The sequence below is a fragment of the Camelus dromedarius genome, chromosome 33 (assembly GCF_036321535.1).
Source record: "Camelus dromedarius isolate mCamDro1 chromosome 33, mCamDro1.pat, whole genome shotgun sequence".
Classification (NCBI taxonomy): domain Eukaryota; kingdom Metazoa; phylum Chordata; class Mammalia; order Artiodactyla; family Camelidae; genus Camelus; species Camelus dromedarius.
The window spans coordinates 4,993,135-5,015,145 of NC_087468.1; the positions used below are offsets into that span (position 1 = coordinate 4,993,135).

The following is a 22,011-nucleotide window of genomic DNA, read 5'->3' on the forward strand; positions in this document are numbered from 1 at the left end:
CGGGGAACAGGGCCAGGAGAGCGGGGTACACCCAGCTCACGAATCCCTCCCCAGACCTCCACCATCAGCTGCTCACAGAGCAAAACCGAGAGGGCAGTAACCTCTACGACCCAAGACGCAATTCTGGGGGCAAAGACGACACCGAGAGGGCAGCTGCCATGAGAACCCGGATCTCACTGCCAGGAAACGCCCAGAGCCAGTGTCTCTCAGCACCTCCACCCTTTCATCTTCAAGCCCTTTATGAGATTAACTAGTCCATGATGAGGGCCCAGGGCAGGCGAACACTCTTACGGGGAAAGACCCCCCTGGGATGATACAGCAGCAGTCAGAGGACCCCTGACCCCAGTCCCCAGCCCAGCCCAGGAGGCCTGCGGGGCCCTGCCTGTCCTCTGAGCGCTCACTGTGCGTGCGCCCCTTGCAGGGACTGCTGAGTCAAATGTTGCGCTGAGCCCCACTCTGCAGGCTCATGACGTTCAGGAGAAGAAATAAAAGGGAGACAAAACGGAAACACACAGGGATGCTGTGGGATAATTAACACAGGGCCCTGCAGGGCACTAGTAATAATTAAGACAATGTCAACCTCACGGTGCATGACTCAGACGTTGCACATTCTTGCCAGGGCAACCTCCTACTCGTGGAGCGCCGGGACCCCCTGCCAGCACCTCAGCCCCATCTCCATCACCTCCCAGTCGACGTGTAGGCCAGCTTCACAAATGCACTGCGTGCACTGGGCTGCCCACCAGGCTCCCGGGTGCCTTCCCCGCGACCAGGCCTCACTGCCCGACCCCTAGAAGGCTGGGCGAAGAGCATGGACAGAGGACTCACCGGTTCTCCTTACTCGGTGCTCCCCAGGTAGCACGTGCTGCCTGTGGAGCTCCCTGTAGACTCCCTGCCCCCTGCACAGACACTGGCCTGCTTTTGCTGGATGTTGCGTTTCCGACCCTGGCCTGGGCAGATTACATGCTCGAAACACCTACCGAATGGATGACTGCGTGGGCCGCCACGCCAGTCGCTGGCTTAGGGCCTGGCCAAGGGCCTCGCGCTGGAAGGACTGTTCCCAGGATGGGAGGTCCATGGTCCATGTAGCCCCAGATCCTATTGTATCCTGGGCCCAGAGGGCTGGAAATCTGTGATCGCTCAAACAGGAGCCAGGCTGAGTGAAGGCTTGGAGCTGGAGACACTGGGCCTGCCTCATGGGGGAGAAACATCCCGGGGAGTTCCCCAGACGGTGAGCAGCCCCCTGGGGAGAGCGCCCAGCGCAGTCAAGCAAAGAAAGGGCTGAGACGGCAGCAGAGACAGCCCGTCATCCCCAGAGTCCACCAGCTCCTCCTGCAGGGGAGAAGCTTCCAAGTTTCAACTGCGGCCAAGCTCAGCAGCTAACAACTTCACCTCCCAGCCTTGCTCACAAGGGCCTTGGCCATGTGTCAAAATCCCAGTCAATGCAGGCAAGCAAGAGGGCCTCGTGCCAATTCTGGGCTGTGTTTTGTAATGACATTTAGAAGGAAATTCCATTTCTTGTAACTCCCCTCCCATGCCCTGAACAGCATGATAGGGGCAGATTTTTCCACAAGGATTACACTCTGAGCAAAGGAGGGAAGGACCTGGGTCCTCAGATGACCTTGTGGAAAAGAGCCTGCATGTCATGTGAAAAAGCTGTATTTTATCCTGATGGAGCCGCTGCGTTTTCGGATCTTCTCATTGAGGCGGGAAGCCCCATAAAAAGACCTGCAGGACCCCTAGGCAGGGCCACTACTCTCCTCCCAGCACCGTCCCGTTCCCTGGCCCAGAGCCTCTATCTCACTTTTTGCCTCTGAAGTGGCTAACTTACACCTAGAATTCTATTGGTTCCCTGAGCTCACTTCTAATTGGTTATTTCCTTTACTTCTGATTGGTTATTACTCTCACTTCTGATTGGTCCACTTCCCTAACTTCTGATTGGTCCATTTGTAGTACTTCCTTTGCATGGAGCTCACTCCTGATTGGTCTATTTCTACAAAGCTTGTTCCTGGTTGGCCAACTTCTGTTATACTCTATTAGCATATGACGTTGCAAAGTGTAAAACTGGCAGCCTATAAAAGGCCTGTGTAACCCTACAAACGGGGTCCAGAGCTTGAAGTGTTAACTCGTCGGGGCCGCTGGCGTAATAAACCCTACGACTGCTGAGCGGACTCAGGTTGCTGTCACAACGGAGCTGTAACACATTTTTCCGCAACATCATTAGCAGCTTAGCCAACATTCTGACTAACTTGGGGGATCTGAGGTATGATTTACCATTTCTTTAATCATAGACAGTTTTCAAACCAAAGCACTTATCCTAACATTGCTGTGAAAGTTGCCACACACGTGCTTTTCTTCTAACGAGGACATTCTTCAAGTTTAGAATTACCTGAAAAGGCATGTGTTAATCATGTGTTTAACCAGAATGCGGCCTGTCTTCTAGTTTATGAACTTCATCTGCAGCGGAGCTGTCAGTATCTCACACTCCACGTTTACCATTGGTGTTCTATTTCAAGTTCCTTCTTCCCTTTTTCTCATTAAAAGCTACATTTAGGTCCTGGTTTTTCTTTCATTCTTTTGTTCTGATGGGTTTTTTTCTGCCTCATATTTGGACACCTGTTTCTCTAAGAATTTATGATACACCAGGTCCTGCACCAGGCCCTGTGCTGTGAGGAGCAGAACATCTCTCACTGAGAAGGTCATGGAAACACGCTACTGCCCACAGGTGCACGGTGTGTCCCCATGCAGGGGGGCGAGGACACTGCCAAGTCCTGTCGTGTGATGTGACTGTGAGGGTAGAAGCTGCCTTTGGCTGAGTCTCGTGTTTCACCAAGATTAAGAAGGATTAAAGAGTAAATGTACCTTTTTTTTTTTTCCTTTTTTTTAAGTTTTCCCAGACTTTGTCAAAGGCACTCTTCTCAAGTTCGCCGCTCCACTCTCTCGGCGGGAGACTCACTGATGTTCCTGGGATTCTGCTGGAAGGTGGTGGGGCTACCCCCACCCCACACTGACAGGGGAAGCGGGGTTTAAGCATGGCTGCCTCTGCTTCGGAGCCACCCCCACTCCTCCGACACCATCGGTTCTCAGGGCCTGCGGCCTGGCTTGCACTTCTGCCTGCCGCCGCCTCCACAGCCCCACGTGCCCCGGGGTCCCTGCCACACTCGGAACCGAACTTCACCACCTACCAACCCAACCCAGGTGAAGGGTCCTCGCTAAGGTCTCATTAACAACAGAAATCTGACCCGTGTGAAGACATGAGGGCGTCAGAACTGCCTGCAGGCGTCGAACCCTGGGGCAGGTGGTTTGACGTGGGTCATTTAAGTCCTGTGGGTGTGGGTCTGCAGACAGAGGCTAACAGCCTCCTGCGCCGTCTCCAGTAGCCCATCCAGAACAGGGTGTGTGTGGACAGTGCGCCTGCACATGCAGTGCCCAGCGCGACCCCCAGACAGCCTGCCCACCGCGTGCCCTGTTCCCTGCTCAGTCAGCGAGGACAGTGGAGCGGCGTGGATGTTCTGTCAGGTGCTGGGGAGCTCTGTCCTGCCCCCGTTCAGTCAGCTGAGCCTCCTGGAGATGCAGCCTCGTCCTGCAGAGCAGCAGAGCTGAGGAGCTGCAGTGGCGCCCATGTGGGCCACAACGCCAAAAACACCTACTGTCCGGCCCTTCCCAAGATGCCTGCCAAGCCCTGAATAGAAGGTCTAGGTGAGCAGAGACCAGGTCAGGCGGGCACAGTCTCCCGCAATGCAGGGACACGGGGCTGCGGCTCTGTCTCTGTAACAGGTGTGTGTGACACTCACGAGCGGCCCCGCCAGCCACGTGTCAGAGCAGCGGTTCTCTGGGCAGCCCCAGTTGGGGGCTGGCCTCTCCTCAGAGCACCAGTCCTCCCACTCGCTGGAGACAATCAACTCTGTCCTTCCATATTTCCTGGGAATGTCAGGAGAATAAAACCGATGATACGTAGCAAGCTTTTGGTCTCCTAATGAAAAAGCCTCTATAAAACGATTCGATTCTCATAGGCTGTTTGCTGAGGCAAACAAACATTCCAGAAGCTTGGACGCTCTTGGACAAGGCAGACACATCTAAGTACAGAAAATGGCCAATGGCAAACCCAGCTCTCCACGGGAAGTAAAGGCCAGGTGGACACCGTGCAGACACCACCCGGCCCGGCACCTACGCAGGCTGGATCAAGGTCACAGTGGATGGAAGTAAAATCAGAGAAGTGCAACCCTTGGGAGACACCCTGTCTCCCCTCTTGCATCTCCGTGCGCGCCGACGCAGGGTTCCAGGAGGGCTCACCCTTTGCTTCCAAAGGACATTCGTCACCCTTAGTCACTGTCGCCCCAGCGTCAGAAGGACTGGCTGCTCTCTCCTGAGCACCCCAGGTGCGTCCTGCACTCTCCTTATGTGACCCCCTGGGCGCTCACAGCAATCCAGAGAGGCCGGCCTTATGTGATGGACACTGCAGGCAGAGAAGTGAGGCACGATGGTGTTCGGTAACCTGCCCAAGTCCCAGAGCTGGTGCGAGTGGCAGGCAGCCTGCCTTCCGAGCCTGTGCACACACCCACCACCATGCTCCTGAAAACAAGAACACGACCGTTCACGTGCTGCTACTCTGAGCCACACACTGCGGGTATCTCGATTACTGCTCACAGGAACCCTGTGAAGTAGGAACCCTGCGACGCCGTAAGTGACAAAGATTAAGAGGCAGGTTAGCTCCTGAATGTCATGGGGCCCGTAAGAGGGGCCACCTTCCAGCTCTTAACCACCTAGAGCAGAGGGAGGGGCCCGGATGGAGCTCTGATAATTATCCATTTCCTGGGGAAGGGAAAGGGAAGGGGGGCTGTTGCCCGTTAGGCCAGGAGAGTCCAGGCCTGTGTTTGCACTCACCCAGTTTGGAGGAGAATTCTCCTTGCCTTCACGCTCAGTGACTTTGTGAGCCGTCTTGGAGATGTCTGGCCAGGGCCAGGGCTGCTTCCTGCAGCGCACCTGCCAGAACCAGACCCAGCGGAGGCGGCCACTCCAGCTGCCCAGGCTTGGCTGTGCTCACCTTGCAGAGGCCCAGGCCGCCCTCAGCCCGATCCCACTGCAGATGCGGCCAGAGAGGGAAGTGCCTCCCGCTCGCTCTCATGCCAAGGCCTGGCTTCACTGTTCACGCCCCCATCAGAAAGCTCAAAGGAACTCACTGGTTTCTGATCATTTATTATGTGCAGCAGGAAATGCTTCAGTACATTTGTTAAGGACACGATTAACCAACCCCATACATTCAAAAGTGTGATATTCCTCATGGCGCACACCGGCACTGAGCGGATGCCTACTGACCCCCCAGGAGTCCGTAAGAATCGCTCAGCAGAGACACCATCGCCCCCACCTCCCGCCGGCAGGTCAGAGCAGGTGCTGCCCACCACGGGCAGCCCAGTCTGCTCAGCAGGGTGGAGAGAGCCAAGAAGGGCATCCCAGCCCAACAAAGGCGTGAAGTCTCCATCCAGGAGGGCCTGCGCAGCGGGAGCTTGGGGCCCTGTGTTCGGCAGAGGCGGGGAGGTCCTGCCCTCGGTCCCTCACGGTCTTGGGAGCGGCAGGGTCAGAGGCAGCATTAAGAAACTTCCTGCCACACCTGCTAGAGGAGCTGCCCTCTGTCAGAGCTGAGCTGCCGGCGAGAGGGAGGCAGCCCCGGCCGGGGTCTCAGCCTTTGTAACACCTGCCGTGAGACTGGAATCTGCTTTCTAGGGTATGTGCTCTTGTAAGACGGCCATGGCAGCACAGGGACACAGCAGGCCGTTGGCTGCCCCTCCCGGAGCCCAGAGAGGCCACGAAGACCTGCCCGGGGGGCCTCAGGCAGGCCTGAGAGAGGCTCCAGGCTGAAGCCCTCTTGGGTGAAGACCTTCTGCTGCTGCTGCTGCAGTCAGACTTGGCCGACACTCAGGCCAGACGGCAGCACTCGGGAGATCGGCAGAAATCACGCTGCCTTCTCACCGTGGCCGGAGCGGGAGGTCACCAGCCTGGGCTGCTGCAGCTCAGTGCAGACGGGCTCCCCCCCAGAAGGAGCGCGAGGGGTTCCGGCCCAGTGCTGCTGGGCGGGCCAAGTCCTTCAGGTCCAGATCACCATGAGGCCGCAGGGAGGGCTGGGAGCCGCAAACGGGAAACTTTAAAGAACTGTCAGTAGTAGTCATTCATCTGCTGAGTGTGTAGTGGCCGCTAACACATGCCACACCCTCATTTGCTGACCCACCGACCATGCAGGCCTCGCAGGGCCCTGCCCTCCAAGCAGAGCCTTTCCCCAGAGCTTATCTCTCCCAGGAGCCTCCAGGGTGGACTGACTGAGCCAGTGACCCAGCCTGGACGCTGGGGCACCGAGTGGGGGTGAGCAAACGGATGTGGAGAGACACCATTGAAGCAGTGAAGCAGGAGGGGGGCGGCTTTCTGAACGAGAGCAACTCAACATAAAGAGGTAAGTCTCCCCTGGAGAAATGTGGGAAGCAGTCCAGGCTGCTCGCCCCGGGGGCATCTGACCAAACCCAAGAGGACAGGTCAGGCCGGCTGGGACCGGGAAGTGTGGCACAGCCACAACTCAATGTCCGAGGGAAGGCCTCGCTCACCACCCCAGCCGAGGGCAGAGGAGCGCCTGGGAGCTCGCGTCTGACTTCATGCCCACACGAGGCGCTGTCGCACCCCTGCCCTGCAGTGACTGTGAGTCTCCCTGGTTCTCATGAGGTCTGGGGATGAGAACGGCCATGCTGTGACAGTTTAATGGAACCGCCTCGGGGGCAGGACGATAGAGACACAGACACAGTCTGAGAAAATCCTCTGCAGCACTGACAGCTGCACTGAGCTCTTCATGACGCCTGCCTGCTCGTTAAACCCAGTCCAGCCAAGGAGCAGCCCCCTCTGGGCCCCGTGTTAACATCACAAGGTCTGTGTGCGCAGCCTTAACTGATGGTGGGAGGCTGTCTGCCCCAATCCGGATGCGTGAGCACGCAGACCCCAGAAGCGCCGGCCAAGCTGGGAGGGGCCTCACTGGAACCCTTGTCTGCCGAGAGCCGGAGCCTGAGCTGCTGTCTCTCCCTGATGGACTGGAAATCCCTTCCACGGACCCCCTTTGCACTCAGTGCCTTTTAAAGGTTATTTCGCACCAGGCTGTCCTTTCATGTCTGACTGGCAGCTGCTGCAGGTTTATTCATTCAGCAAATTTATTCTTGCAGCAGCTCTCAAAAATCAGCACACACTGCTACACAGCACAGGTCCCCACCGGGAGACCATGCACGGCCCTGAGCGGAAATCCGAGCCTCCTCGGGGCTGACGAGTCTCTTGGCTGACTTCAGCTCACGTCAAAGACACGGGGCAAAGGACCGCTCCTCTCGGTGCCCTGGGCTCCTGTCACAAGCCTGGCACGGCCTCTGCCCAGCCTGGCTGCTCCCAGACCCCAGGGTCTCCCGCAGGTCCGGACTCAGGACTTCAGCAGGTGCCAGGGACACAAGGTTCTGTCACCCAGGAGAAGGGGGTTCCAGGGTGTTAGAAGCAGTGCTAGGTGCCCTGGCTGGCTGGCTGTGCCCCCCCTCCCCCCCCCATCTCCTTGCTATGTCTGCCAGTTGTCAAGGTGATTTTTTTTAAGAGTCATCCACTCCTTGAAATGTGGTGTTTGCATTGGTTCTGAATGATCAGGACTGACCATATTCTGAGCTCCAACCTGCAGGAGATGGTCCCATGCCCACGTCACACAGTCCCCAAGTCCTGGCCACACCAGGGGAACCCCTGGAGTCTGGTCAGAACTGTGGGCTTCGGTGGCCGGCCTCTGATGTCACATGTGGATGGGCTCCCTTCCACGTCGTCCAGGGTTCATGTGGGCAACTGGAAGTAGACCCTCGCCCTCTCCCCTCCCAAAACCTGCCTATCCCCACGCTGCAGGGCGGGGACCAGGGCTGACGTCGCTACCCAGGAACTCACGTTCGCCAGACCCCTGCTGCACAGAGGGTTTCATCCCGGCGCTGCAGGATTTCGTCCTCTGCTGATCAGTCTCCTCTCCTGTGATCCATCCAGCCGCTGAAGAGTGTGAGTTACATCTCTATTTTAATAAAAATGCCACCAACGACACTTTCCTTCCTTTGTTAAATGGAAGCAAAGCATAATCTAGTTTTAAAATACAATAAGCAGATAATCAAGATTCAACAACTCTGTGCCCTGACTCAACAGATTTCTACTTCAGCTGCTGCTATTCGGGCAGCTCTGGCAGTGAAGGATGTTCTGGAGGAAGAGGCAATTTGCACGCCACGTCCCCTCTCCCAGTTTACTAAGTTCAGTGGCGAGAGAGAAGGGACAGTGTTTCAATGAGAACAGCCTAATTACTGTGAACCGGAGGCTGTCAGGTTTGCTCCGTTACTGCTGGCATAACCAAAGAGGGTGCGTGGAGCAGCGAAGTCCTCGACAGACGTGCCCCGGCGCCCTTCACGTCCGTGCTTCCCTCGGTGGTGCTCATCGGGAGTGACCAGGCTCCCATTCCTGTAACTTGTCCTCACCCGCAGCCACGTCTGGGCGCCTTGATTCTGGTTAAAACACTGCAAGATGCGAACTTACCCTCATTTCACGAGTGTGTGGTTCAGAGAGGGCACACGGACGGCGGAGCAGGGCTGGGACCTGACTCTGGGTCTAGCCCCGCCGTCCATGGCTGCTGGTCACCTGCTGGACGTCCCACCCTCCAAACACGTCCAGCAGAGCACGCGGGACACGGCTCAGCCGCTGGAAGCACCTGCCTCTGTGCGGATGTTCCACAGGAGAGTTTTAGGAAAGGCAGCCCCGAGTACTGCGTGTTAGAGGCAACTTCACACGGGCCCGGTGACCATGGAAGCAGAGGGCTGGGCAGGGTGGGAGGAGCCTGGACGGCTCCCTGATAACGAGCGTGGGTCCCACCGGATTGACCCCTGCGGAAGGAACCCGCACTCGGCTGTTCTCAGTGGGAAGGAGGCTTTTTCTCCTTGTGGTCACCCCTGGTGCCTCCTGGGCTGCCTTAGGGGGGTGGAGCCCAGGCCAAGAGCCTGGACCCTGCTCTCCAGACGGGGGCGGGGAGCAGGAGCTGCATTGGGACCCGGATGGCTCTCCTCCTGTTCCCCCAAGTCCCCCATGGACAGTCACGCAGGCAAGACAACAGTCACCCTCACCCTGTGCACACACCCTGGGTCACGGCCACATCCTTCCAGCCTCAGAAAACCCCACCCGAGAAGGACGCAGCACCTTCACGAAGTCAGGACTGAGACAAAAGCCCCGCGGGGCAGACAGCCAGGAGGGTCACGGTGGCCTCATGGGGTAGGGACGGTCCAGACTTCAGAAGATGAGGAGGAGGTTGCCAGGCAGAGCAGGGGGAGCAGAAGCAGCAGCTTGACCATCAGGCACAAGTCGGGGCAGAGCTGGGGGGATGGGCTGGCCCTCAGGTCTGAAGGACTCAGACCCTAGAGACCATGGCCATGTGGTTCGGATGGTGCAGAACAGCTCCCTTTCAAAGAGGCCGGGCCGAGGCTGTCACTGACTTGTGGGGGTGCAGAGGCCCTGCTGGGCCATCCCAGCCAGCCGCCTGTGGGACCCCACGGGCTGCCAGGTGCGGCTCTCCCCGCTGTCCCAGCCAGCCCTGGAGGCGGCAGCCAACTGAAATCCAAGTCAGCACTAAGCCCTCTCTCCCCCGCCGGGCCTGGTCACAGGCCAGGCTCAGAGCAGAAACTCCCTGAAGATTCAGAACGGAAGCCACCGGGACAGGGCCTCCAGGACGACGCGCCATCACTGCCTCCCACCGCATGTGTGTGCCGCCGGGGCGATCTCCAAACCCTAACTGCAGGGCAGATGCACCCACACTGACCTCACCGGGGCCTCGACCTCACCAGCCGGCGTCGGCACCATGTGGTTCCCTCCCTGGTCACATTCAGCCCGAGTTTGAAACAGGGCCGCACACAAGTGAACCGTTGTCTGATGGCCTTGACTCCACAGGCTGAAGAGCTCAGGGCACTGGGACACAATCGCTCTGACAAACAAGGCTGAGAGCAGCCCTGACCTGCCCCACACGGTCCTCTCAGTCATTCCCCGCGCGGGGTCACCTATGACTCAGACTCTAGGGCAGGGGGCTCGGCATCCGGGGCTGCGTGGCCGGCTCGCCAGAGGAACAGACCCGCGGCAGCACTCCGAACACCGGGGCTGCACTTCCGTCCTGACGGGACTCTGTGCTGCACAGCTCACAGGCCTGGCACCTGCCAAGTGCTTATGTTTTGCTTAAAGTGAAACTAGGCCGGGATTTCAGCCCCCGCTCTCAGCATCACTGGAGTGGGCTTTCCTGCATCGGAAATTCAGCTGCTCGTGGTGCAGTGAGACAGAGGGACAGTGGGGGTCAGGGCGCCCCTGCAGAGCGTCCCCTCCCTCATGTGCAGGTCTCCCCCTTTCCACTGCGGCAGAGCGGGACCCCGTGTCTCCCTGAGAAATCTAAACCCAGACAGACGGGGCTCCAGGCCAGGCCAGCGCCAGGGCACCAGGAAGGCACAGGCGGAGTTACAGCTGGTGAAACATTCCTCCTGAAAGGCAGGCATCCCGTTTATTTTAACGCCGTGACATAAAAATAACAGTAACTGACACTATGCATCTGAAGTCCCTTCAACACAGGGAGCTCCCTCTTCCCGGGGACAGCCATTCACAGGAAGTCCTACCTTAGACGGGGCGTCAGGGCAGCACTGAGTCCCCCCGCTGGCACAGTGCCCTCTGACCTGTGCGGTGGCGGGGGGGGGGTGCAGTCCCCAGGCCTCAGCCTCTTCCTCTTCTGCTCTGTCTCTCCTGGGATCAACTCCCAGTGCTGGTCAAGGGTGCTGACCACGGCCAGACCCTCTCTGGAACCTCCGTCAACTCCTGAACAAGAACTGCCCCCAGGAGCCACTCCTGCCACGGAAGTCATTCGAGTTGGGGGGTGCAGCTGTGACCTCATGAACCCAACACCGTAAAAACGGAGGATGAAAACCCAAGTCCACACAGAAACCCGCACGCGGATGTTCACCACAGCTTTATCACAATCACAACTCACAAAAGCACCTTCAGCAGGATAAACCAACGGAGGCCGGTCCACACAGCGGGGTGACGCTTGGGCCTGAGAAGACACGGAGGAGCCGTAGTGCACATGACTCAGTCAGCCAGAGAAGCCCAGACTGCGCCTCCAACAGTAGGGCATTCAGAAAAGACAGAACCATGAAGATGGAAAAAGGATCAGTGGTAGCAGAGCTGGGGGAGGAGGGGTGAACAGATGGAGCACGAGGATTGGGGGCTGCGGGCAGCTCCGTGTGACACAGTAGCAGTGGACGCTTGTCCTCATGTATGTGTCAAACCCCGCGGACTGTCCAGCACCAAGACTGAACCGCGACACAGGCTGTGGACTCGGGGTTGACTCTCTGCCTCCCCGCCTGGCCCCCGAGATGGCAGCCCCCTGCCCTCTGTCATGCTGGAGAGCAGGACCTTCTGAGATGTGTTTGAAGGATTTTTAGTCTGAGATTAGATCTCATGAGAATGTATCAGAGTTTTCCGTCCAAATTGCAAAGATTTCTGACAGCGCTGACGCCAGCACAGTTAACCCCACATCAAATAAAACCAAAACGGGGAAAGAACTTAGAGTAAGAAACTGGCTGGTGAAAGTCACTGCCTTTAATGAACACTCATCAGGTGATTCATTGGGGAGCAAGCTCGTATTACGCGTGTAAAGAAGGGTTCATTCACAAACTTACACAGCATCGGGCTGACGCGGAGTGGCAGATGCGTGTAAACTACCAGGGAGACGTGACTCACCAGGTGCCCCGACAGTACGGTGAGTGAGCGAATGGCTTTGTACCTACGGTGGGGACCCTGTTCCTGCAGGGAGGAGAGGTCATGGTCAGACCACCCAGCGCTGGGCCGCCTCCCCAGGGGCCCTGTCTCTGCCCTCCTGCCACTGTCATCATATCCTGAGCCTCTGGAAGGTGACTGAGGATTTATCAAGTCAACCATTTCAGGAAATAATTCTCCTAAACTGTGTTCCAAGCCCCACGTTCTCAAACAGACTGCATCACATATGTGGGCCAGGGTCGCCGGGGTACCTCCAACTCCTGGACCCCTCCTCTGCCTCTGCCTCCGCCCATGTCTGGGTGACCACCCAGGCCCGCCACTCTCTGCCCCTAGGTGTCCCACACCCACACTGCCCATTCCTCTGGACCCCTGCCCTCCCCACAGCCCCTTCCCTCTCTGGCTATCTTGGGGGAGGGGGTCCCCGGGCTCTGCTCCTCCCAAAGTCCCTCTCACGTCCAACAGAGCAGAGTCCGGACCTCAGCCCGCACACAGGCCTCAAGCCCCTCCCCACCCATGCCTTCCCCACCACTACTCTCCAGACCCCTCTGCTGCAGGTGAGCCGTCACCTGCTCGAGCCCACACGTGCCAAGAAGGCCCAGCCCGTCCCCTTGGCTCCCCTGCCACCTGTGCGAGGGCACAGACCTGCCATCTCCACAGGCAGACCGCCAGTCTTGCTCAGCTCTTAGGGCAAATACCACGGGGAAAGCTGTCCCTGCTTCAGCCAGCGATTCGAGCTCTCTGCCCACCAAACTCCAGAGTGCTCCTCACCCTCCTGTGCACGTTCAGCTCGAGGGAGGGGCAGCCGCACGCCAGCTGGAGCCCAGTCGTCCACTCACCGCTGTGTGGCCTTGGGCTAAGGGAGAATCTCTCTGGGCTTCAGTCTCCTCTTTTGCAAAACGTGGTGCTGGAGACACTGATCTCCCAGGTTATCACAGGCCCACCGGATGAGCGCGGGGGAGGGTGCAGGAGCATCGGCGCCCGGCAGGCCCCTGACGTGAGCGTCACTGCCCCACGCATCCGCCCTGAGAACCTGAGCTGTGGGTCCACCTCCGGCGGCTCCATGACTGCCTGTGTTAACAGCAAACAGCAGGAAACAGAGATGCCAGGCCCTCCCCCGAGACGTTCAGGGTGAGGTGTGGCCTCGTTCAGAGGAGGGCGGGTCCTGACATCAGGCCAAGGTCAACGATGCTGGTGCAGACATGGTTGCCAACCCGTCACCGTCCCTTCCCAGGCTGCGGACGGACCACCCATCAGTCTCTCCTGCTTCCACCTTAGCGGAGATGGAAACAAAACTCAAGAGCTGTGGGTGGTTCATCACAGGAAAAACACAGTTACCACATGGCCCAACAACGCACTCCCAAGAATACACCCCAAAGAACCGGAAACAGATATTTGAGCAAATCCCCACGCAGGAAGTGCAGTGCAGCCCTGCTCACAGCAGCCCAGGGGCCATCAGAGGACGGACGGACGAAGAAGATGAGCATGAACACAGGGAGTATCAGTCAGCCTTAAAGAAGGAAAGCCTGACACAGCCGCATCGCAGATGAAAGCAGCACACATCGTGCTGTGTCAGATAAGCTGGCACCGGGGACAGACCAGGCCCTGTAGGATGCCACCTACGTGAGGTCCCCAGAGAAGCTGAACTCAGAGACAGAAGGTAGGAGGCGGGAGCCAGGGCTGGGGGCGGGGTGGGGAACGGGTTCCCTTCTGGGCGATGGAAAGGTTCTGGACCCAGACAGAGGTGATGGTTGCACAAAACTGGGGGCATAAACCTGAAAATGGTTACAGTGGTACATTTTATATTTTATTTATTTTACCACAATAAAAAATAATAAAAATCCAAGAACTGAACTTGTCAGAACTCCGACACAGAGGAGCAGGCTGACTGAGTGAGGGCTCTGCCCACAGGAAAGGGAGAGAACTCGGACCTGAGCTGTGATGCACTTGGCCCATTAGGCCTCTGTGCTTCATTTATTAAACTCTGATTCTCTGGAAGATTTTGAGCTTTGACGTAACCAGGATGCCAGTTCTGGACAGCCGTCGGGTTTCTGAACCAGATGGCACCTCCCTACCCCACCCCCGACCCGAGTATTTCCCTGGCTGAGCTCCTGCGGGACCGGCCACGTGAGCCCAGGTCAGCGCCACAGATGGCCTGGACTCTCCATCGTGGAAAGTGTGGCCGAGACTCATGGAAAACACCAGCTCTGACGTCCGTGTGACTCCGTCCCACCTACTGGAAGCTCGTATAGCTCTGGGCAGAGAATGAGAAACATCCTCGAAGCTACAGTTGAAAATGGTAACAAAAAATGGGGCAAGTTCACCAACGGCCACATGGTTCTCCCTGATGCGCCTTGCTCATCACGTAAAATTAGAGCTGTTTCCAAAGTGAAACCAGAAAAGAAAAAGACACACACCACTGGGTCCCTCAATCAGAGAGGAGTTTCTGAAGACCAGTCTCTCAGCAGGTCTAAGTCACCCTTCAACCATCACGACTTTCAGGAAGAGCCTGAACCGAAGTACAAACGCACCTGCTCCAGGTGCAGCGCAGAGCACGGGCCGCAGAGTGGAGAAGCTCCGAGCCCCGCACCCCTGCCGGGCGCCCCCCCGCCCCGCAACCCCAGCAGGGTGTCTTCAGTGGCATCTGTCACAACACAGATTTAAGGACGACATCAGTTTGCCTGCACCGAAGTTCAATTTGTGAAAAGGTTCTTCTGTCTGTTTGATTTCCAAACAGGTGTCTCAGCAACGGAAACTGAAGATGAGTGTTGTCTGGTGAACAACAGGACGGGCGGGGAAGTCTCTATCTCAGGTCACTCTAAGAGAGAAATAAGGGCCTTGTGCTGATCACACAGCCAGGAAATACACGCGGAAAGTCCCCATCTACACACCACAGACATGCTTCCATGACCCAGAGCCTCCAATCCCTCCCTGGGTGCCCAGGCAGACAACTGAGCCCAGAGCGGCCCTGTGCTCGTCACCCACCCGTGTCCCCAACACTGACGATGCAGGACTGAGACCGCTGGGCCCCTTGCCTGTGTCTGCCCGTCGCCTCCCGGCTGCTCCCTTCTCCGAAAATCAGCCCCACCAAGGCCACCCGATGGTGACGGCCAGGCCTGGGGCACAGGGAGAGGATGGCTAGCCCTCTGGCTGGCCTGGGCCGAGCTCCTGGTGATGGGCTGGACCGCGTCTGCGCTGTGCCATCCAGGACAGCGGTCACCAGCTCTGACGCACTGGAAAAGCATCTTCTGCAACTGAGAAACTGAGTGTTACCTAATTTTCGCTGCTTTAAATCCCTTCCTGCGCTGGGCAGGGCCGCTGTCAACAGCAGGAACTCACAAGACGTCAGCTGTTCCACAGGGCGAGAACTCCAGGTACCTGTCCTTCGAGTCTTGGCTGGGACCACGCACAGGGGTTGGGGGGAGGGGACTCAGAGCCCCAGGATGGGGATGCATCAACTGCCTGGACGGCGTGGGCAGCCCCGAGCCTGACCACAGCTCTGCTTTCCCCACGTACCCTGGATGGGTGGGGCCCGACCTGTCTCACATGTGGCACCAGGCGGGCTCTGCCCCGATGCTCAGGGCGGAGCAGGAGCCCCTCTCCACCACCAAAAGCATCACCACCGCGTCCTAGGCCTGGGACGTTTCAGGGAAAAGCCAGCCCCCTCGTGCTCAGTGTCAGTAGGACGTGAGTCTCCACGCGAGCCTGGTGGTGGAAAGGGCAGCTCGAGCAGCAGAGGGAGAACCTGCCCAGGACGGAGTGCACCCTCTGTGCCACGTGGCTCCCCGCGGTCCCAAGGCAGGCCTGCACGCCCCACTGTCACCAGGACCCACACACCCAGACCCCTGCAGCCTCTGGGCAGGACCTGGATCAAGAGCTCAAGTCCTCAAGTGACAGGCTGACCCCCGGCCAGGGAGGCCGAGAGCTGGAAGGGGCAACACTCTCTGAGCAGCATTTTGGGGGCCCTGGACTCAGTCTCCCACTGTCTGGCCCGAGTGTGTCAAACCTTCTGAGAGGGAAACAGAGGTGCCCCGGGGAGGCTGCGTCTGCAGACACGCCTCAGTCAGGCCTGCGCAGGGTCACTCCCCTCCAGAAACAGCATGCTCGGCTGCACGCCAGGCGATGCCAGTGAGCAGCGTGGCCCTACTCAGCCCACGCGGGGGACGCTGGGTCCAGCAGTGTCCAGAAGTCCCCGCTGCAGCCCTCCCCCGGCCTCCCGGGGGCTGCCCCTGGGCGCTGGCCGAGCGAGCGGGGGCAGCAGCAGCCCAGGGTCAGGGAGGGGCGGCGTGCTCACACCCGTGCTCACACACACACACACAGGTGCCAGAGCTCCCGTGCGGCCCTGCGGCCTGGCCCGTGCAGAGGAACCAGGACGACCCCTCCGGCTTAGTTACCGTTGTCTTTAGACAGATTCAGGGTCTACTGCAGACTGGCCAGCATCTCGGGCCGAGGCAGCAGCTGTAAGTCCCTGAGAATTCAGGGTGCCGGGCACCCCACACACGGCCTTACTGCGTCACCCAACCAGGGGCTTTCATGGCGAGGAGGCTGAGATGGACACAGGGTCAGCAGGCCGCCAGCACCCCCGGGGGCCGGGGCAGAGCCAGGGCTCTTGTCCAATTTTGCAGGAAGGCGGGGGGCTGTGGGTCTGGGGTCACACTCTCATCCCCGAGGCAGAGGACACTGCCCTGCTGACATCTGCTCTCTGGACTGAGTCTGCTCCCTGCAGGGGGTGGGAGGGCTGACGGAGGGGACGTGGCTCCTGGAGCACCTGCGTGGGGGCCACACTCTTGTCCTTCCCTGGAGGCCTGGGGGTCGCCATCCCCCTCCTGTGGGCACCTGCCTCTGTGCCCACAGCCAAGCTCTTCCTAGTCCTGCAAACACAGGGCACGTCTCCCCTACTCCTGTGCTCAGGACGGTACTGAGGTCCACGGGCTTCAGGTCCAAGTTGTGGAGAAAAGGCAGAGTGAGTGGAGGGGCCCTGCACGCCCTACCGTCATCCAGCGGTTCCAAACTTTCATTTCAGGCTTTTTAATTGAATGTTCAGCCTGGCTGTGCGTGCTGGGTTCTGTAAGCATTTTAATCAATAAATAAATTAGCCTGCTCCATGGCCACATCCTCCATCTGGTGCTGACAACGGAGCAAGCGAGCAAAGAGAAGCCTTGCTTCAGGCTTCTTTTGTATTTTTTAATCCCAATTATTTAGAATATTCCAGGCAGAACCAGTTTCAGATTCATCAAGTGTAGGCAAGAGAGGAGCTGGGGACCCAATGGTTCCTGTGGCCTCCCCTGAGGTGCCTCCCCAGGGCCGCCCTCCTGCCCAAGGCCTAAGGGGGAGTCACGGGGTGTCCCCTACCCTCAGAGCCCCCACAGGCCAGCAGACCTTCCTTGGGTCCTGACGGTCAGCAGTCTGGTGTGGGGCGGACTCTGTGCAGGCCCCGTTCCTGACCACGTGGGCCCAGTGGGGCCCAGACGGAAAACCCCCCTGGTCTCCAGGACCTCAGGCCTCAGTAGGACAAGAGACACAGTAAAATACAGAGAAGGGTGATGGTGAGAAGTCCTCAGAGAACGTAACGGAGGGAAAGGGGCAGGGCCCATCCGAGGAGCAGGGCTACCCCGTGGGTGGGCACCGCCCGTGCTGGGCTGGGCACCGCCCTGAGCGCGAGGGACGCGGTGGTGGGGGGTGGGGCAGGGCAGGTCCTGATCTGTCTGGCTGTGACCGGGGGCCCAGGAGGTTTGTGTCCAGGACCTGGTGAGCTGACTTGTGTTTTAAGAGACAGCTCTGGCTGCAATAAGACAGCGGACGTGGGGCAGGGGAAGAGGCAGGAGGGTCAGGAGGAGGCTGGCGTCCAGGAAAAAAGACGTGGAGGCCAGTGAGTAGAGTGGGACCAGGGTGATTTGTGGGGGGAGCTGACAGGTGTGCCCATGAGCGTCAGGGATGGGGGCTTGTCCTCTGCCAGGCCTGTCAAAGTGCAGGGTCCACAGTGGGGGGGGGCTCCCCACCACCAAGGCCTCCTGAGCCCCCCACTGACCCTGTGGCAAGTACCCCCAACCATTTGCAGTGAACACGTGGCCCCACACGCCTTTAAGCAGATGGGCCTCGTCCAACCAAGGCTGGTGGGGGCAGCTGCACGCAGAACATTGAAAATCCACCAGCTTCCCTCCCCCTTGAGCAGAATGCAAAACCCAGAAACGTCTGTTTCTTTTTCCTCCCAACAGCCTTCTGTTGCTGCTTTTCTGGCATCTCTCCACAGTATCTTGACAGCATCTCCAAAGGAATCGTGTTCATCTGAACCCTCCCCCCTCCCCCAGGATCACGGGAACAAGACTCTCAGGTGGGTCCCATCTGACTGTTTCAGGGACGGTTCTGGCCACTTCCCAGGCCAGGGAACCGTGGGCTCCCGGGGGCGCCAGGCAGGCCCAGGAGACTGTGTTAGGTCACCACGACCGCACCCAGCCCTCTGCTGGGGGCCCCTGCCGGGAAATGGGACACAGCAGCAAAGGAAGGAGCCGCACACCCACCCCTACACCTAGCAAGTTCACCACGTGCCACAGAGGCAGAGAGCACGCACGCAGGGAACGAAGGTTGGATTTAAGCCTGAAGCCAGACGAGGAAGGAGCTTCAAGCAGCGGCCAGAGGCCCCAGAGCCCTGGGTTTGAAGGAATCTGAGCCCGAGAGGGTATACAAGCCACAGCGGGGCACAGCTGGGCAAGGCACAGCCAGCGGGGTCGGCATCCCTCCCTCCACCCACGGTCAGAGGAGCCAGGCAGCTGCGAGGAGGAGTCAGGGCCTGGGCTGATCTGGAAACAACAGCGGTGGGAGGGTGGGGGGGGTGGCGTCTGTGTAGAAGATGCTGAGGATGTGGCGGCTGTACTGCAGACTGAGGTTACAGGGTGGTGCTGGGGTCGAGGGGTGTATATGGGGGAGCTGGGGTGCACGTGTGTGCAGTGTGCATGTGCACATGTGTGCCTGTGCACATGTGTGTTCTCATGTGCAGGGAATACGTAAGTGTGTGAGGCCTGGATATACACTCACTTCTCCTGCTTGGTCGCCATAATAAACACTGAGTGGCTGGTGCAATACATCTGGTTTCTGGAAAGAAGTTCTCACTTTGCCTTCCTTGTTTCTCTCTGTTGTCAAATGAAAGGGGTGACGTGAGAGGCTCTGAAAATCTGAAGATGAAGAGAGAACCCGGCTCCCTGGGGCCTCATGGCTGGGTGTCTCTGTCAAGGATCAGAGCCAGAATCTGCCTGTCGCTGAGTCCCCCAGTGCTGGCAGCACCTGGATGAGGAGCACGGGTCCAGGTCGAAAAGCCCCGAAAGCCTCAGACCCAAGTCCCCTGGGAGGAGCTGGAAGGAAGCCAGTGGTCCCCTAGTTCACCCCCATGCGCCGGACAGACGAGCAACCCAGGGCCTGGAAGTGCCCAGGTCCCCGCTTCTTAAGATTTCATCATCACCCAGTTTGTGGCTAAAAAAACCAAACCCACACCAGGAAGGTGCCATTTCATGGCTGCACGGCCTCCCTCACACAGCTTCCCGGGGGTCAGGGACCCCGCTGTGACTCATCTTCCATGCAGTCACGGGAATTCACAGTGGGGCAGAAATCTGCACAACTCCCCATGCGCCTCAGAGCCGGACACACGACCTCAGGGTGCAGGGCGCCTCCCAGCGCTGCCTGTGGTCACTGCGGTCACCGAGCTCTGCGCCGGGTTCTGCTACGTCTGAGGTCCAGCCACCGAGACCCCTGCCGTCCAGAAAATCCCAACTCACACACTGACGTCAGTGGCTCTGCAGAACACACACACGACGCTTAGTCCAGGGACTCTGAGACGGCTGTCATTACGGCTCCTTTGTGTAGAAGCAGATTCGAAGTCCTGCTCCCGTCAGGAGTGAGCAGCGAGAAGGCTCCTCTGCAGCCGGCTGGTACCGCGGCACCAGGACCACCCCGTGCTGAGCGCCGCGTGCCAAGTCGCAGGGCAGCAGAGAAGGGCCCTCGGTGCCGGGAGCAGAGGAAGAATGGGGGAAGGGATCGTTAAGGATTCTTCTCATTTGACAGCTTGGAAAACCCCAGTTTGGCTTCACGACGCCATCTCCTCAGTTAAAATTTAACACCTACTCCAAGAGCAGTTGACAAACGAATGTCAGTGACAACACAAGGCCGGTTTCCTCCGCCAGCTAGAATGATTTCTTTCTGTCCTCAACGAGCCCACGTTTGTCAGTCTATTCACAGGGTCGGGTCAAGGCATGTCTCTGTGCTGGCAGACACTCGGCGCCTGCCTGTGGTCCTGCGTCTGCCTTCCCCCACGTGGGCAGGAAGAGTCCCAGAAGCCACTGAGCAAGGGGCAGCTCTCTGGCCACTGGCCACCTCACCCGTGTCCTCTCTCCCTGGGCAAATGTGGGGGACAGCCATCTCCCCGCCCCAGTGGGACGCCACACGCAAGGAAGGAAACGGCACCAAAGAGAGAGACCTCTGGGGACGACACCCCCTGAAGAGCTCCCAGTGAGCTGTCAGCAAACACAGAACTCCCCTCCACGTCAGCCAAATGACAAAAGTGACTTCTGTTCTTAGGCCTGGGTGCCAGTGGCATAGGGGTACGTTTCCTTAATGGCGTCTCTGTAGGCGACACACATTCTGGCTTCGTCCAATTTTAGGAGCTGGCGTCTTCGTGTTTAAACGCTCCTTCCTGAGCTGGTCTGCAGAGGGAACACCTGTGTGTTTGTGACCCCAATTTGTGAAGAACTCGGGCAGCCTCTGGCCTCCAGGCCGCCCTGTGATTCCAACTGGAGTTTGCAAAAGCACCTATGGTCAGGAGGTCAGGACGGCTGCCCCGACGAACCTTCTTTTCCTATGAGGCTGGGATGTGGGTCCTTTTCTTGCCCAAAGGGTTGTGAGTGAGGGGTGTCCAGATTGCCGGAGTCCCTCCTGGGGACAGAAGTTCAAAGCCTCCTCACGGTAGCCCCATCTTTGGGCCAACCAGATCATTTGGGGGTGGGAGACCGATGGGAATGTGTTGGTGGGAGCGATGTCCTGATGGGACCACTCAGCCCTCCAGGGGAACAGGGCCACCTGCGGCAGGGACTGACCATCCCCTGGGTTTGGTGCAGGAGGGAGTGCGGACGCTTGCCGGAAACAAGAGAGCGTGTGAACCAAGTGCAGAGGGGTGAGCTGGTGAGAGGGCCCCCCCCAGGGGGAGGGGTCACGTGCTCCCTTGCCTGAGCCTCCCACCTGGCAGGTCGGACCTGTGCCTGACCCGGGCCAGACAGCTCCCCGCCCCTGGGCTCTCGCGGGCTGGGGGAAGCCCCTGTGAGGGGGGCTCTCACCTCAAAACGACTCCTATGTTCTCTACGAGCCGCAGAGACGCGCCCACTGAGGGACCGCTGAGGGCTGCAGCGGAGATGGTCTGCAGGCCGGCTGCCGCGTGTGGATGCTGAGCAGGACCGCTGGCCAGCAGTGCGGGCCGCAGAGGGCAGGGTGTGCGGCTTCTGCCCGCAGCCCCCGCGAGGCTGGCAGCAGGAGGGACTGTCCTGGGCCACCGCCCACCTCACTGCCTGAGACTGGAGGCTGTGCATGTCGCCAGCCGAGTTTCTGGAGGCTGGGACCTTCGGGGCCCCAAGCATGCTCTGAGCTATACTCTCTAACCCCTGTGTCTGACTTTCAATCAACATTTTTATGAATTTTATCCTTGTCACTGTGTATATCAATGTCATTGTGTTGGCATCCTGTTTCTTTTTAACAGCCAACACTTTTCCACTGAATTAGTCTTAGTACAAATCAATTTAAATTGGGTGCGCAACACAGAATTGACTGCATGTACCCGAGTTTAGCAGTCCTCGCTCTTAGCAACAGGGAGGCTGTTGTCGGCTGCCTGCAATTTTCCACGACGCTGAAATGAGAACGCTCTGTGGACAGTGTTTGGTTTGTGTGTGTTCTGAGGGTTGTGTCGTAGTTCCCTACACGGTGCCCACTGACGGACGGCCACCAAGCACCGGGAAGCTGTGCCTTTTCCCACATTCGTCATCCAGCTGGGAAACAGCGCATTGGCGGTTTTTTTTTTTCAAATGTGTGTCTGGCTAATTACTTAGACCAAACATTTTCCACGTTTTCAGATTAGCAAGATCAAATGTTTTCCCACGTTCACTACTGTCATTCCCTCTATTAGGAATTATTTGTGTTCTTTGCTGTTTTATATGATCATGT

At 58.5% G+C, this 22,011-nt stretch overlaps 1 protein-coding gene across 3 annotated transcripts in view; it reads right to left on the reverse strand.

Annotated features, from left to right (window-relative positions):
- SH3RF3 (SH3 domain containing ring finger 3) overlaps positions 1-22,011 on the reverse strand; it is a 117,035-nt gene that overhangs the window by 60,848 nt on the left and 34,176 nt on the right. The gene's annotated exons all lie outside the window — the stretch shown is intronic.